The 14,743-nt window shown below is 41.7% G+C and overlaps 1 pseudogene; it reads right to left on the bottom strand.

Annotated features, from left to right (window-relative positions):
* Window positions 1-765: 765 nt before the first annotated feature.
* LOC123171080 (putative cytochrome c biosynthesis ccmC-like mitochondrial protein) lies at window positions 766-1,413 on the bottom strand (annotated as a pseudogene).
* Between the last annotated feature and the right edge of the window lie 13,330 nt (window positions 1,414-14,743).

Here is a 14,743-nt window from a genome sequence, read left to right as displayed (position 1 = left end):
CCGAGGATTGATCGAGTACTTGGCCACATGCATGAGTAGGCCTATTGCCGGGATGTCCCATTAAAAAGGTAGGTCCCATGTTTGAAATACAAAAATAAGATCAGATAGATCTCAAGAGGTTTTCCTCCATACGAGGAATCCTTCACTCGCAGGGAATTCAAATAGATGTGTTGAAGATCATCAAAGAAAGGAAAAAAGACTGAATTCGATCCATCTCCTCCCTTTTCTTTAAACCAAGAGCTACTCCTGCCTTTTCTTTCTTTATGTAATTTCAATACGATTTTGTTTGTGTTCATGTTTTCAATTTAGAACCCCACGGAAGTGAATAAAAAAATAAAAATACCCCTGTGATATGCCTTCCTTTACCTATTTCTAGATTGATTGATGTTCAATGGAGGGAAACTTGCCATTCCTTCTTTCCTTTGAAATTGTACATTTTTTATTCTGAATTAATTGTATCCTTTTTGTTCCCATCGAGCTTTCTTGCCTAGTGACTAGGGATTTTCACACTTGTTGTGTCTGTAAAAGATTTTTTCATAAAACACTAACAAAAGTGTTAGAGGGATTCACTTCGATAAGAATCCAAAAGCAAGTTCCCTATACTACCTTCTTTCCCTCCTCTGTTTCTGTCTTTAAGAGGCAGTGCATCTGGCAAGAATCGAACCTACTTTTTGACCCATTTTGCCTTTCTAGGTTGGTGGGCGCTTTCACCATTCAGCCATGGATGCTTTAGAGAGTGAACTAGGTTTTTTATTTGAGAGCAAACTAGGTTTTTAGTGGTATTCCTTCTCGAGCTTCTATTTCTTCCATCAAGGGAGATTCGGGAAAAGATGGAATAGGAAGACATGTTTCCAGAACAAACAAGATACGGGTAGAGAAGGGGAAGTTAGTGAAGTTAGACAAGATTGGAATGGGCATAGGAACATGTCTTGATTTACCAGATCGGCTAATGCTCCCAGGTTGATGCGATGTATTCCACGAGTTGACTGGAGACTTTATTATTGGTATATCGATCGATCCAACACGGATTAAAATAGGAGCTGGTTCGACAGGAAGCTTTTGAAAACGCAGTGCACCCAGGTAAATAAGGAACAAGATGAATAGAGAAGTTAAATGAGCATCCCACACTCGAAAGGTACCCCACATAGGCTTTCACCGAAACCCCCCAGTCACTAACATAAACAAAGTAGAAAAAGCACCAATTTATGTACCGGTTCCGGAAGAGCGAAGAAAAAGGGGACGTTTTGTTAATGGGAACAACGAACTATTTATAGCTATCGCGATATAAATAACTATACTCATCCAAGCCGCAGGAACATGTACATACGAAATAGGAGAATTACCACCTTGTTGAAGATCTGGTGGTGCTACCCGAAGACTTAAATGAATAGCCATCGTGCACATGCTTTCCATGGAATGACGAATTCCCCTTGCTTAGTTTTCGCTCCGCTCGTGCGTGGCACTCCTTGCTTGCGGAGCGGCATACCGGAAAAAGAAGGATTGACTTTCTATATGGGCCCGTCCCCTGTTACCCCTAACTAATAATTATGCTGCTCTCGCCTTTTTGTAATCTTATCTTTCAAAAATGCACTACTAATTTTTACGGCCTCCTTAGTCACCCTATCCACTCTCGTCCTGTTTTCGGGTTCCCTTTCAGGGGATGAGGATATTTTGATGATTTCTCCCTCCGTAGGTGGAAAACGCGTGGGTTAGTAGAGTCTGTGCATTGCTTTTGAGGGCACCGGCAAGAAGCTTCTCGGACACCCTACTATGACTTGATTAGCTACTAGTAACTAGGATCGTTCAAACAGTCAGTCAGTAATGCGTACTTCTTTCCTAGTTGAGTGGATCTGCGTAGCAGAGCCCAATCTTCTACCACAAGCTCTGGCCTGACTTGTTGTAGTTGATTCACCCACGTAAATAGACAACTTGGATAATAAAAATCATCCCATAAAAGAGAAGTGAGTCTGCATGTCGGCAAATGATTTGGAATTGAAACTGGCTACAGAGGAAACCGAAGCCCTAACTCCCCATTATTTCTATCGTACATCGCCTTCGAGCCCTGGCTGTAGAGTCACTGGTTTCTAATCGCAATGGATTGATGTTTTCTTTGGCTTTTCCATTCGCTTCGTTCAACCCTGATCTGGATAGATAGCTCGGCTTCTATTAGCTGAGAATGGTTTTGTCAAGGAAAGGTTTCACTATACAACAACAATGAACTCACTTCTGATCAAATTGGACTGGATGAATCGGTAATCTTTCTCTGTCTTGTGAGAGAGAGTCACTTGTTTTATTGAGAGCGGGCGGTTGACATGCATTAATCAAAATCAGTTGTTATGTTTTTGATCTTGTTTGCGCGAGAAGACCCTTGACTAAGGAGACGTGTTTGGCTTGGATGATGCCGCTATGCTCCTATTCACTTTCAGAGACTGCTCTGAGTTTGCCGGTTTTGCGGCAACCCTTTCACTAAGAACATTTTAGCCATTAATGAAATGCCACTATTGCACAATGCTTCTTTGATTTATGTGTAGAAGCGGTAGTAGTGAAGAAAATGGAGGGAGAAGAAAGAAAGTGATGTGGCACGAGAATAGATCACATCCAGTAGCCAGCCATGCCATTAGATAGATCCGCTCTGAGTCTTCTGCAGGATGAGATCCGATTGGTCTTGTGATAGGGGCTTGAGGAGGAAGAAGAGGGCATTTCTGAAAAAAAAGAATGAATCTCCTTATTTATAGGGAACAGGACGTGTGACTTCCTCAAATGAAACGAATGTGGCTTTCGTGATAAGGCAAATCCTTCGTTCAGTACAATCAACATATTGAATCTACGCTCGCTCGGCTCGGTGCTGAATGAACTCCTTCATTGATTCCGGGCAGCTCATAGGGGGACTATGAAAGCAAGTGTAGGAGATCAAAATGTGATTCGAGTCCGATGGGTAAAAAGGGGAAGCAGGAAAGGGTTCTGATGTGAATTCTTCTCGTTTGTATATCTATCTGAGCCCTTGCTTGAAAACCTCAAAATTGACTTGCAGCTTCCCTTATCACACTACACTTTCTATTCCTTATTCCATTTCACTGAGCTAAGCAACACTTTTTCACGTATTCACCCAAGATATCATAGAAATTGGTCATATTGATTTGTCGTCTTGTTCTCGATAGGAACTTGCTGCTGTCTTGGTTGGTTTGATAGCAGGCACTATCTATATATCCAAAATCGGAGGAGAGTTTGGGTTTGGATCACAGATGATCGGAGATTTTGGATTGAGATGGATGGTTGTGCTTGAAGTTACGAGTCGGGTAATGCTAAGTTGAATCGGCTGATCCGTTTGATCCTCTTTCGTCAAAGGAAGTTGGACTTTAGTTAGCTAAAAAAATTACCACCAGCCTGTCTGTGCCCTTTGAGTCTATAGTCGCCAAATCTAAAGATTCCTTAAGTTGTCGTACGACTTCTTTTTCTTCTTTTTTCAATGATCGGTGACAATGAATGCTACGAATGTTCGCTTCCACTAATGTCGTATAAGAATTGTGAGGTGCCCATAGCTTCCCGGAAAGAAGAAGAGGCACTGTCGTTTCCTGACCGATATGAATGCACATATTTACCCTCGCCTCTACAGAAGGTGTCATTTAGGAGAGATGCTAGGCTCTAGATATGCGAGTTAGATACCCGCCCTCGGTCATGACCTGGGTTGAAGAAGGAATCTATGTTCTTTGAAGCAAAGAATAAACTCTGGTATTCCGACCTTATCTTTTTGCTCAAAGAACGAATCAAACCCCTTGTTGAAGCCCTTTATGATATATAACCCTGGATCGAGTCAGATTTGGGGCGACTGAACCCACTTAAGCTGAAGCCTTAGTAGATGTCGACGGAAAGTTGAGAAGAGCTGATCGAACCTACCAAGCAACGGTTAGTTGTGCGGTGTACATACAGGCTGGTTTCGCCATTAGCGATGAATTGGATTTATTAGTAAGGGAATGAATGAAGCGGACCGGAAAGAAGATGGATTTTGGAATAGAAAGAATTCCTATTCTAGGTTTCTGCTTCAAGTAGTAAGCAAAGGATCCTACCTGCTAATGGTTGAAGACCTTGGCGGCCTCTAGTTCTTCTATCTAGTTTTTTAGCCTAGCGCGAACGAATAAGCTTAAACAAATGGTTTCTTAGGCAATGGTTTTATCTAGTTGATTTGTCCTTATATATATTAGCTGTAGTGTAGTTTAATAAACTGCTCATAGCTCTTATCATTCATTTATCCATGCATAGACTGGGAATATATTAGCTCTTAGCTCTGGCACTTTCTTCTTCTTTATTTGCCGATGCATTCAATAGCCTATTTGAAGTTAACAAAAGCTTTATTAGCTAGCTCTATGAAATACGTATATCTTCTTGGCTATCTAGGCTGTCTCTATAGGCTTTTTCAACCTACAAGCAGACCTTTGTATACACCCTTGTAACTGAACTAGCTATTCACAAAGAAAGGTCTATACCGTACATATACCAACTACGCACCCCTTTATACTTCTTTTTCCTTCTCTCGTGCTTCAAGTTCTGCCCCGGCTCACTCCTATTTCCAGCAATCTATGTAGGAAGCACTCGTTCAAAGTAAGTTGAGATTCAAAGCGTTCCCGTAAGCTAGTAAGTCAATCAAAGCCATAACTCTATTTGTTAGTTTCAGGAAACCGGTACATATTTCAAATAATAATAATATATATATATATATATTATTTGTTATTTACCAATTTTGGACTAAGCATAAATTCTTTGGAAAGAAAAGGGAAATCCCTTGAAATAAAGTATTTTTACTACGTTACCCTCAAAAAGAAGAGGAAGACAAACTAGCCAAGAGACACAAAAAGGTAGAGACCAACCACCGAAATAAGGGAGTAAGGGCTAGGGGGATATGAGCCAAGAAAGGTCTGATGTATCGGTCAGCTATCCCTAATCCTTCACTCAAAAACGCGTCACACTCTTTGTAGATTCAAGCCGAAGTCAAGCATGATCACCTACTGCAAACTCCAAATATTGTGGTCGGCGTACCTGGTCCCGAACTGCTTTTAATCTAGAATAAGTGGAATCTTCTCGGCACTCTCCTTCATCTTCTATGGCCTCGTCGGTCGGTACGTGCCAACCCCAACAAATCGGGGTACGACAAAGGTTCCCGTAGAGTGCTCCAAAAGGTGCCATTCCGATGCTAGAGTGATAGCAGTTGTTGTAAGAAAACTCGGCTAATGTATCTCTATGTCTATTTAGTAGGCCCGCTCTTTGATGCTCTTCGGGCCGATTTTATGGGATGTGTTCTGGTGTACAGTGGGAGATGCAAGGATACCGATTGAAGTTTGATTTGTTGGCCATGGAGTTGGGAGCATATGATGCAGTCCTAGGAGTAGACTGGATGGGGAAATTCCCTATTATTTCAATAAGTCTTTCCGTTGGTTGTAACTAATCACGTACCCGCTTGCTGCGGAATTCCTTTTACCTAACCAGAATTGCAGTAAAGATAAACAACGTTGGGCCCGCCTGCTTGTTTTGCACCACCCATTCCCATGTGAATATATGGGTTTTTCGGTCCAGTGGGAGGATCATTTTCCTTTGAAGGTAATTCTCCCAACCAATAAGTATTGGGCTCTCAAGTAAACAAAGCGATGGATCAAGTAACCAACATGTTGCGGAGCAGGCAAGTAAACCCAGAAATGACTCAAGTAATCCAAGGGCAGAGCAACGTAATCCAACAGAGGGGCTACGTGATCCAATAGAAGAGCTACGTAAACAAGGAACACATGAACCTGCTAAGGATCCACTCCACCTGCCAAGTGGACCAATCACAAGAGCTCGGGCCGAGAAATTCAATGAAGTAATCCATATGCTGATTCAGCAAACCAAGCATTGGAGTTGGTATTCCAAGTTTCTTGAATAACCTAGGTGTCTGAAATTCACCAATGGGATTCTATTTAATCCTCCGGTCTACATGGTGTAGGTAAAGGGCAAAAAAAGTCGCTAATTAGTGGCACTAAAGTATGCACCAGGTGTGTAAACTCTTTTTATTTACCAATGTCGCTATCCGACTGATCATCCTTTGAGACCACGGAGAACATCAGAGAGAAAGATATGTCACCTAAAAAAATTGACACCCTGACTTATATGAGTCGGCTAGAAACTCAAGGCCTGGCCTTTTGTGGGAGAATGCCGAGTCCTTCCCAAAATCGCCTGGATCAACGACAGATCTGGATAATGCTAGGTTGTGATACTGATGTCTGATTTTACTCATATACATCCGATAGTGAAGGCCGTGAAGTTTGAACACCCTCACTTAACCCTGGTTCGGTAACGGCAAAGGGTATAGCCTTGCTTTTGAACATTCATGTTCATATATTTTCATTAGATGTGCAATCGAAATCAGTAGGAGAGAAACTTTCATCCCTATATTTCCACTGAAATGGACTTAGCGATACCTTTGCTTTTAGTTTGAATTCATGAATCCTGTTTCTAGTGGCGTGTAACTACTACGAAAGGTACGGAAAACGGGAAAGGTAAAGCACATGAAAGAAGAATATATTCAAAAATTTCATCCTTGTTTCGGTACCGGATTCAACTTGTCAAGGCTTCTGCTCATAACATCACTCACTGGATCAAATCAAAGGGCTCAGTTTCTGCTCCTCGGCAAAGGCAAAGTAAATTAATAGGAATCCAAATCCGAATCCTAAAAGGCAAGACCCAAACCACCGGTCGATCAACAGTTCTTCTTTCACTTCCATCTCTTGATACCTGTTTTCTTGCTTTTCTTTTCACTGCTGTAGTGAACCACATCTCTAAGCACCGGGAGTCGTGAACCACACACAAGGTCCTTCCTAAACTAGAAATAAGTGAAATAATTGTTTTGGGTCACCCTGGCTTTTGTGTTCAGTAGTTACTAGGGGAAGTTGCCCGGCTTGGTATCTCTCTTCCCTATAGAAAAACAATCACAAGTCCCTCCTTATTTTCACTCCAAAAACCAGGAAAAAGAGCAAATCTTGGATAGCCTAACTTGTTTTTTTGCCCTGGAAAAGGTAGCTACTATCCCTACTGGATTTCCAGAAAACGGAATGTACCTAGGGAACCCTATTGATCAGATCAGAGACTGAACCTAGTGATCTTTCTCCTGCTGGCAAGCATCGATACCTATCTCCTAATGAATTGATCTTCTCTTGGGCTCTAATTCACACAATCGGAAAGCCCTTGCGATGTGGGTCACCCTTTTCCTCTATACATCTGTTCAGCAAAGGGGGCTTGCTATTCTCTGCAATTGAAGGTTGGCCCTACATATCTCTTATTTGTGTGGATCAATCATCCAACATTTCTTCTTTCTTTCATTAAAAGCGTAGGTAGAATGCGTATAGTAATGGTAGAGTTGATGTATGGCTAAGCAGGGTTGATGGAGCTCTTGGAAAGAAGTCAGTATCCAGCTTATCCCTAGTCTACCACTCTGCTGTGAAGTCAGATACCCATTAACAAGGAAGGTTGTAGTGAACCTCTTCCTTAAGGGATTGTGGAATGCACACATCCCGAAATACAATTGGGTGATCCATTAAGCTAACCAAGATCTATGAACAACCTAGTGACGCGGTGGCAAGCATCGATACGAGGAAGGTGATAGATCAGATACGATTTCCTTCATAGGATACTCTTTTTCCTTTGGATTGTGGAATGATAGGAAGGGCCTAGTAGTGATTTAGTGCGATGTGAGGTGCCCCGCGCGTGAGACTTTCTGAGGTTAAGAAAATAATAACAGGGCGGCTTTCTTAGACTCGGCTCTATAGCACTCTTTGAGTAAGTTCGTTAACGAGGTAGCAGTTCTACACGATTGAAAATAGACCTATCTTCTCTTTCTTGGGCGGGGCACCAAATTCATGTATCTTTACCAATTAACCAATTTTTGGACGTTGGGGTGGATCCTAAGGAGATACCACTTCCTCATGAATTTATCTTGAATCGAGACCTTTTGGCTCAACTTTATCCTAGTTTTGCCGAAGGAGCAACCCCTTTTTTCACTTTAAATTGTACCAAATACGCAGAATTTCTGACTTTTCGCGGACGACTAGATCCAGTAACTGGTGGTCTCTGGCTGACCGATACTGCGCACCATCATTTAGCTATTGCTATTCTTTTCCTAATCGCATGTCATATGTATCGGACCAATTGGGGTATTGGCCATGGACTTAAAGATATTTTGGAGGCTCACAAGGGACCATTTACAGGACAAGGCCATAAGGGTCTTTATGAAATCTTAACAACGTCATGGCATGCTCAATTATCTCTTAACCTAGCTATGTTAGGCTCTACAACCATTGTTGTAGATCATCATATGTATTCTATGCCTCCCAATCCATACCTAGCTACAGACTATGGTACACAACTTTCCTTGTTCACACACCACATGTGGATTGGCGGATTTCTAATAGTCGGTGCTGCTGCACATGCAGCAATTTTTATGGTAAGAGACTATGATCCAACTACTCGATATAACAATCTATTAGATCGCGTCCTTAGACACCGCGATGCAATCATGTCCCACCTTAACTGGGTATGTATATTTCTAGGTTTTCACAGTTTTGGCTTGTACATTCATAATGATACCATGAGTGCTTTAGGCCGTCCACAAGATATGTTTCAGATACTGCCATACAATTACAACCTATCTTTGCTCAATGGGTACAAAATATCCATGCTACTGTGCCTGGTGTAACAGCTCCTAGTGCAACAACAAGTACTAGCTTAACATGGGGAGGCGGCGAGTTAGTAGCAGTAGGTGGCAAAGTGGCTTTGTTACCTATTCCATCAGGAACCGCAGATTTTTTAGTCCATCACATTCATGCATTTACCATACATCTGACTGTATTAATACTTTTGAAAGGTGTTTTATTTGCTCGGAGTTCCCGTTTGATACCCCATAAAGAAAATCTAGGTTTTCGCTTTCCTTGCGATGGCCCTGGCCGACTGGGAACATGTCAATTATCTTCCTGGGATCATGTTTTCTTAGGTTTATTCTAGATGAACAATGCAATTTCGGTAGTCATTTTCCATTTCAGTTGGAAAATGTAGTTGGATGTTTGGGGTACTATAAGTGATCAAGGGGTGGTAACTCATATTACAGGGGGAAACTTTGCACAGAGTTCCATTACGATTAATGGGTGGCTTCATGATTTCTTTTGGGCACAGGCATCGCAAGTCATTCAGTCTTATGGTTCTTCATTATCTGCATATGGTCTTTTTTTCTTAGGTGCTCATTTTGTCTGGGCCTTCAGTTTAATGTTTTTATTCAGTGGCTGTGGTTATTGGCAAGAACTCATTGAATCTATCGTTTGGGCTCATATCAAAATTCAAAGTTGCTCATGCTACTCAGCCTAGAGACTTGAGCATTATACAAGGACGTGTTGTAGGAGTAACCCATTACCTTCTGGGTGGAATTGCCACGACATGGGCATTCTTCTTAGCGAGAATTATTGCAGTAGGATAGTGGCTAGGAGGATTTGAAAGGCATATGGAATTAAGATTTCCCAGGTTTAGCCAAGGCTTAGATCAGGACCCCACTACTCGTCGTATTTGGTTTCGTATTGCTACCGCACATGATTTTGAAAGTCATGATGATATTACTAAGGAACGTCTTTATTAGAACATATTTGCTTCTCACTTTGGGAAGTTAGCAATAATCTTTCTATGGACGTCCGGAAATCTATTTCATGTAGCTTGGCAAGGCTGGATACAGGATCCTTTACACGGAAGACCTATTGCTCATGCCATTTGGGATCCTCATTTTGGTCAACCCGCCGTGGAAGCCTTTACTCGATGAGTTGGCTGCTTGCCATAATCTTGTTGTCTTCTTCTTTCCCTAACCTTATCTTAGCCTTAGGCACCTCTCGGAAACTTCATAATCTGAATCACTTTCCTCTCCGGGTAGTAACCATAACTTTAACTAGGAACTCGACATTATAGGACCGAGTCTTCTTTAGTAGTAGCTGTCTGAGTTTTTCCGCTTTCCCTGATCTCCGCCACTTCATCCGTTGTGGCCCGTAATGTCATAGCTTTCAGGGTTGGGTTCTGATAGAACTCTATCCATAGAGACCTCCTCCCTTTGCTCGTATATAGCACTTATAAGAGTGACTTCTCCCCGATAACGGTTTAGAGTATAGAGAGGATGCCTTTATATAAATAATAGTAATAGTGAAAGACAGAAAGTAAAGACTAGATTAGATGTCCGACATTTCTTTTTTATCGAGTTTTTCGAAGATTGATTGGACTTGAATTCCCACTTGATTGCTTTTTCTCTCTCCTCATGTTTTGCTAATAGTATATATCAACATGGAGATATGAAAGTAGAGAACGCATTGCATTCAATGTGATTTCCGCTGCCTTGCTTTGATTTCGTGCGTTTAAAGGCAGGGTTGAGCAACTAATCATAAGCCAGCAAGGATGCATTTCCCGTGCCCCTATTTAGTTAGTACTTTCGAGTTAAGAGCGAGAAAACGAACTATTTCATTTAATAAAAAACTGCAACGGCTGTAGAGTGAAAAGGCTATGAGGATGGCTACGACTTTGAAGCTCCTTTATCTACCATAGATAGAATGGAAGAGTTTTTCTCACTGCACAGATCCACCAAGGCTAGGGATATCCAACGGGATGGAGCTATTTCCCTTGGCACCTTATAGTCCTCAGACGATGAACAGAGCACTAGATGCCCTAATCTACTCCTATGCTAAGTGTCTTTGTTTGGTTTGATTTCTTGTGAAAGCGGCTAGCCCTATCATTAAAGCATGCCTGTTCCATATTAAAGGTGATGTTGGTAGGGCTGGTAGGGGAAGTAAGAAATAGGTGAGACTCGTTAATGAAACTAGCCTTCAGCCTTAGATTTCTAAGTTCTGTTTCCACCATTACTAGTGTTTCCTTGCTTTTCATAATAGAAAAGGATCAACTAAACTAAACCAGAGATTGTCATAGAGATTGGCAGGACTGGGTATTATTCTGGGCGATGAAATGGATGGATTTTTTGAAACATAACTCACTTCACCTATAATCGAATTTGGAAAAGGGAACTAGCTGCTGCAATAAATCAAGAAGAAAGCAGGCGCAAAAGAGATGCTAAATGAGAGAGATTGTAGACCGGTCATGGTCGGGGTTGATCGATCGCTCCTTAAAAGGGAGTTAACTGCTTCAAACCATACATGAAACTTATCTCATAGAGTGAGCTAGCCCCAGATAGCGAAGGATAGCTATTGACTTATTGGGAAACCCCCCTCCAATACATGCTTATCCTAGAACCCCTATTCCTTCATTTTAGGTTTTCATGGCCGATTCAATAACATAGTTCGCACACCTCTTTTCAATTCTCTAGAGATAGTTGTCACTTATCTCTTCTTCTGGGTCCCTCCTATTTGGTTGGAAGTTTCCTGCTCCAGTTGGGAAAGCAAGGGCCCTAGTTTCGTTATTGAGTCTCGTTATGGTCGAATATGAATGAATCCTGGAATGGAATAAAAACATGAGTAAAATGCATCATAGTCCTTCAATCGAACAGTCAACTAGTTCATATCTAACCTTATGTGTTCTTTTCCCGCACCTTAGCTTCAAATAATTGAATGAATGAGTGCTATTTCAGAGTTCAAGTTTAGGTATTAGCTCGCTACAGTTTATTCAGTACTTCTGTCCCTTTGTTCGGTGAACTAGTTCTGGATATAAGCATTAGAATGAGAGTGGCTACATATTCGGATTACTTGACTCGCTTTCCTATTTCCGAATCCCTTCTTGCATACAATCCTAATTCACAATCCGATTCTTGCTCGATTCTATAATGGAAAACAGACCTTGTGCCATGGATTTGATGAAGCTTGAAAGGAATCCCCTTGTTCGAAGCCAAAGATAAGAAGCATACGGGTGACAACCCCAATCCTTATATATCAATCCAATTACTGGAGGAGCGGAGAACTAAGTTTGCCTGACGCCCGAAAACAACTTGTTTTTTTGGTGGAAGAGGAAGAAATAGAGAAAGATTGCCGCTTTTCATACGCTAATTCATGATTCAAAGTAGAGCGAGTGAGGGAGCTATACCCGGGACTCAATCAACATATGCCAAGTGTTCCGTAGTCTATGGGCAGCACTCCGAAGGAAATTTATAGTCTAGGCATGTCGTAGTAGTCATTAGACAGAAAGAGGAGAAACTTAACATGTCTTATTCTGAATTCATGCTGTTGTCATTATGTTCCAGCAAGGAAATAGTCATTCTTTTATTCCGAGCGTTCGACTAACGGCACAGATTTCTAGTGCTATAACAGAAACTGCCCTTAACGCGCAAATGAAAGCCCTCACAACACTCTTTACCTGCAACTACTCCTGCTTATGGTAGTAGATAAATAGGTGGTGGACATGTATCTGCAGCCTCTCCTACTGGTAGATTGACTGTTTTATATGGACTAAAAAAATGGAGGGTAGTGCTTGAGAATGCTACTCTATTCCTGGAATTAGCCATCCCCTTCTTTGACTATTCGACCTGCTCCTCGAAGCAAGGAAGGGAATGAAGATGGCATTGAATGCCCTTTCCGCAAGAAGGATAGGAGTTGGCTTACCACATCTACCTTCTCATCGCGGGATAAGGGCTGGGGCGTTAACTTAAGTACTAAAGTTGTTGGAGCAACTGCCTTTGTTGATTCCCCATGAAGGAATCAGAATATCGCTACTTCCCCTTACTGCCCTAAGCGGGGGAGATGGATTAAAAACCTTGTGTGAAGGAAAAGCTGTCAAAGTCGTTGACCATTAATCCGGTTGAAGGACAAATGGACAGTGAATCAACGGAATCGAGTTGTTCTAAGGATTCGGATTCGGCAGTCGAGACATCTATATCTATGGAATTTCAAAAGAGAGAAAAGGATCTGAATCCGACCCGAGCTCTCATTTACTTCAATCAAAAAAGGTAGGTCATAACACAGATTGAATTACACCTTACTCAATCACTCATCGCTGGAAAAAGTAGAGCGATTTCCTCGCAAAAAAGCACGAGCGAGATATTCTTCCTTAACAGGGATCTCAATTGCGGGAAGAAGTACAAAGGTCAAAGGCAGAAGTGGAAGGGTCAAACTCCTCTATTGTGTAAAGACAGGAAGGATAAAAGTGTAAAATCACTTGTTTGAAACATCTAAAAAATAGAAATGGCTATTAGAATTGTATTTTCGGTGGTCAAAGGGAAGGAATTAGAAAAGTGGGAAGCGCTCTCAAGGTAGAATGAGTTCCAGGCAAGTATGTCCATTGAAAGGAAAGAGTCCCTAAACAGACAGGTTTTCAGCAAATAAGACGGGTCCTGGTCTTCGGCAACAAAAGAAGCCGAAGCGATAGCTCGATCAAAGAACCTTTATAGATCCTCAACATCCTCAGGTTCTGGATACACAGCTAGAAGGGAATCTTCCTGTTCAAATGGAAGATTTTCGAAAGAGAGGGGAGAAATCAATCACATGTCTGAGAGCATCAAGCTATTATATAATATGTAACGGCTGAAAAAGCTATTCTTGGTAGATCCACTTGTCAAGGCGCAGAAAGCCGTGTTCCTTCTCAGCTCACGCTTTCCTGATTGATTTGAAAGACCCTACACACCACCCTATCCTTGGCTTTCTTCCCACTTTCAAAGAACTTGCCATGATTCTTTCGATTCTATCTCCTCGCTTTAGCTCTTATGCTTCTTATTAAAGGAGTTATGCCACTCCGAGTCCATCAGTGTTGAAGGAATGGACGGACATAGGCAAAGACAAAGTACTTATTTGGCTACCGATAGAGAGCAGAGCTAGGGACAAGATGCCTAGGACCTGGAGGAGATCCATAAGAACCAAGTCATGGAGAAGACAGCATCAAACTGGAGATAATAAACCTAACACTCTGTGCTTTAATCGAGAATGGATACAGGGTTGTCGAGCGAAACCTTTATTAGGGGGTTGACCTACCTTGTTTTGTTGACTTATTGCTTTCCAGCAAAGCGTGCCGGCCCTATCTCTAAAGCACCAAAATTCCACATTTTAGGAGATGCCCTATCTTCCCTTAAAGAGCCAGCTTATTGAATAGAGCTGTCACTCCTTACATTACCTAAGACCCCTTTGGGATATCTTTTCAAAACCTTTTAGATGAAAAGAAAAGATGTTTGCGATCCCTTGCCCGCTCGATTAAAGAAAGTGGGATCTGGCCTTGCATTTTTTAGATAGGGCTCCCTCACGGCATTCTTGCTCTTGCATTTGAAAGTTGAATCAGGATTCCATCTAGAGAAAGGTTCCGAATGGAACTAGTGAATGTGTATGCTGAACGTGGGCAGGTATACCTGACCTTTGTTATTAAGCTATGATCTCTCTTCTCTCTCTTGAAGTTCCCACAAAGCGACTCTGAACCTAAGACCGGGTTGTGGGATGTCTTTTGATATTCTAAACTAAGAAAACGCAATTGGATTTCTTTTTATATCCCTATGATAGGAAACGAAAGAAAAGGTCGAGCTTAAGCCGATTCCATTGCGGAAAGAAAAGAGTCTCTCCCATTCCCACTTGATACGTCAAAAACAATTGACTAATAAGGGGAACCAACCAGTCGAATTCGATTAATTATGTCACTCCGCATTACAAGAAAAGGGTAGCAGCTTTCTACTAAAATGGGCTTTGGCACTCCTTCCGCTATTACTCGAAATAATAATAATCGTGAAAGGGCAGTCGAATTTGTGACTACGTCAAAGGCTCGTTTCACTCAAATTTAAAGGCTGTAA

The sequence above is a fragment of the Triticum aestivum genome, chromosome 7D, assembly GCF_018294505.1.
Source record: "Triticum aestivum cultivar Chinese Spring chromosome 7D, IWGSC CS RefSeq v2.1, whole genome shotgun sequence".
Lineage (NCBI taxonomy): Eukaryota > Viridiplantae > Streptophyta > Magnoliopsida > Poales > Poaceae > Triticum > Triticum aestivum.
This window is presented reverse-complemented; position numbering and strand designations above follow the sequence as displayed.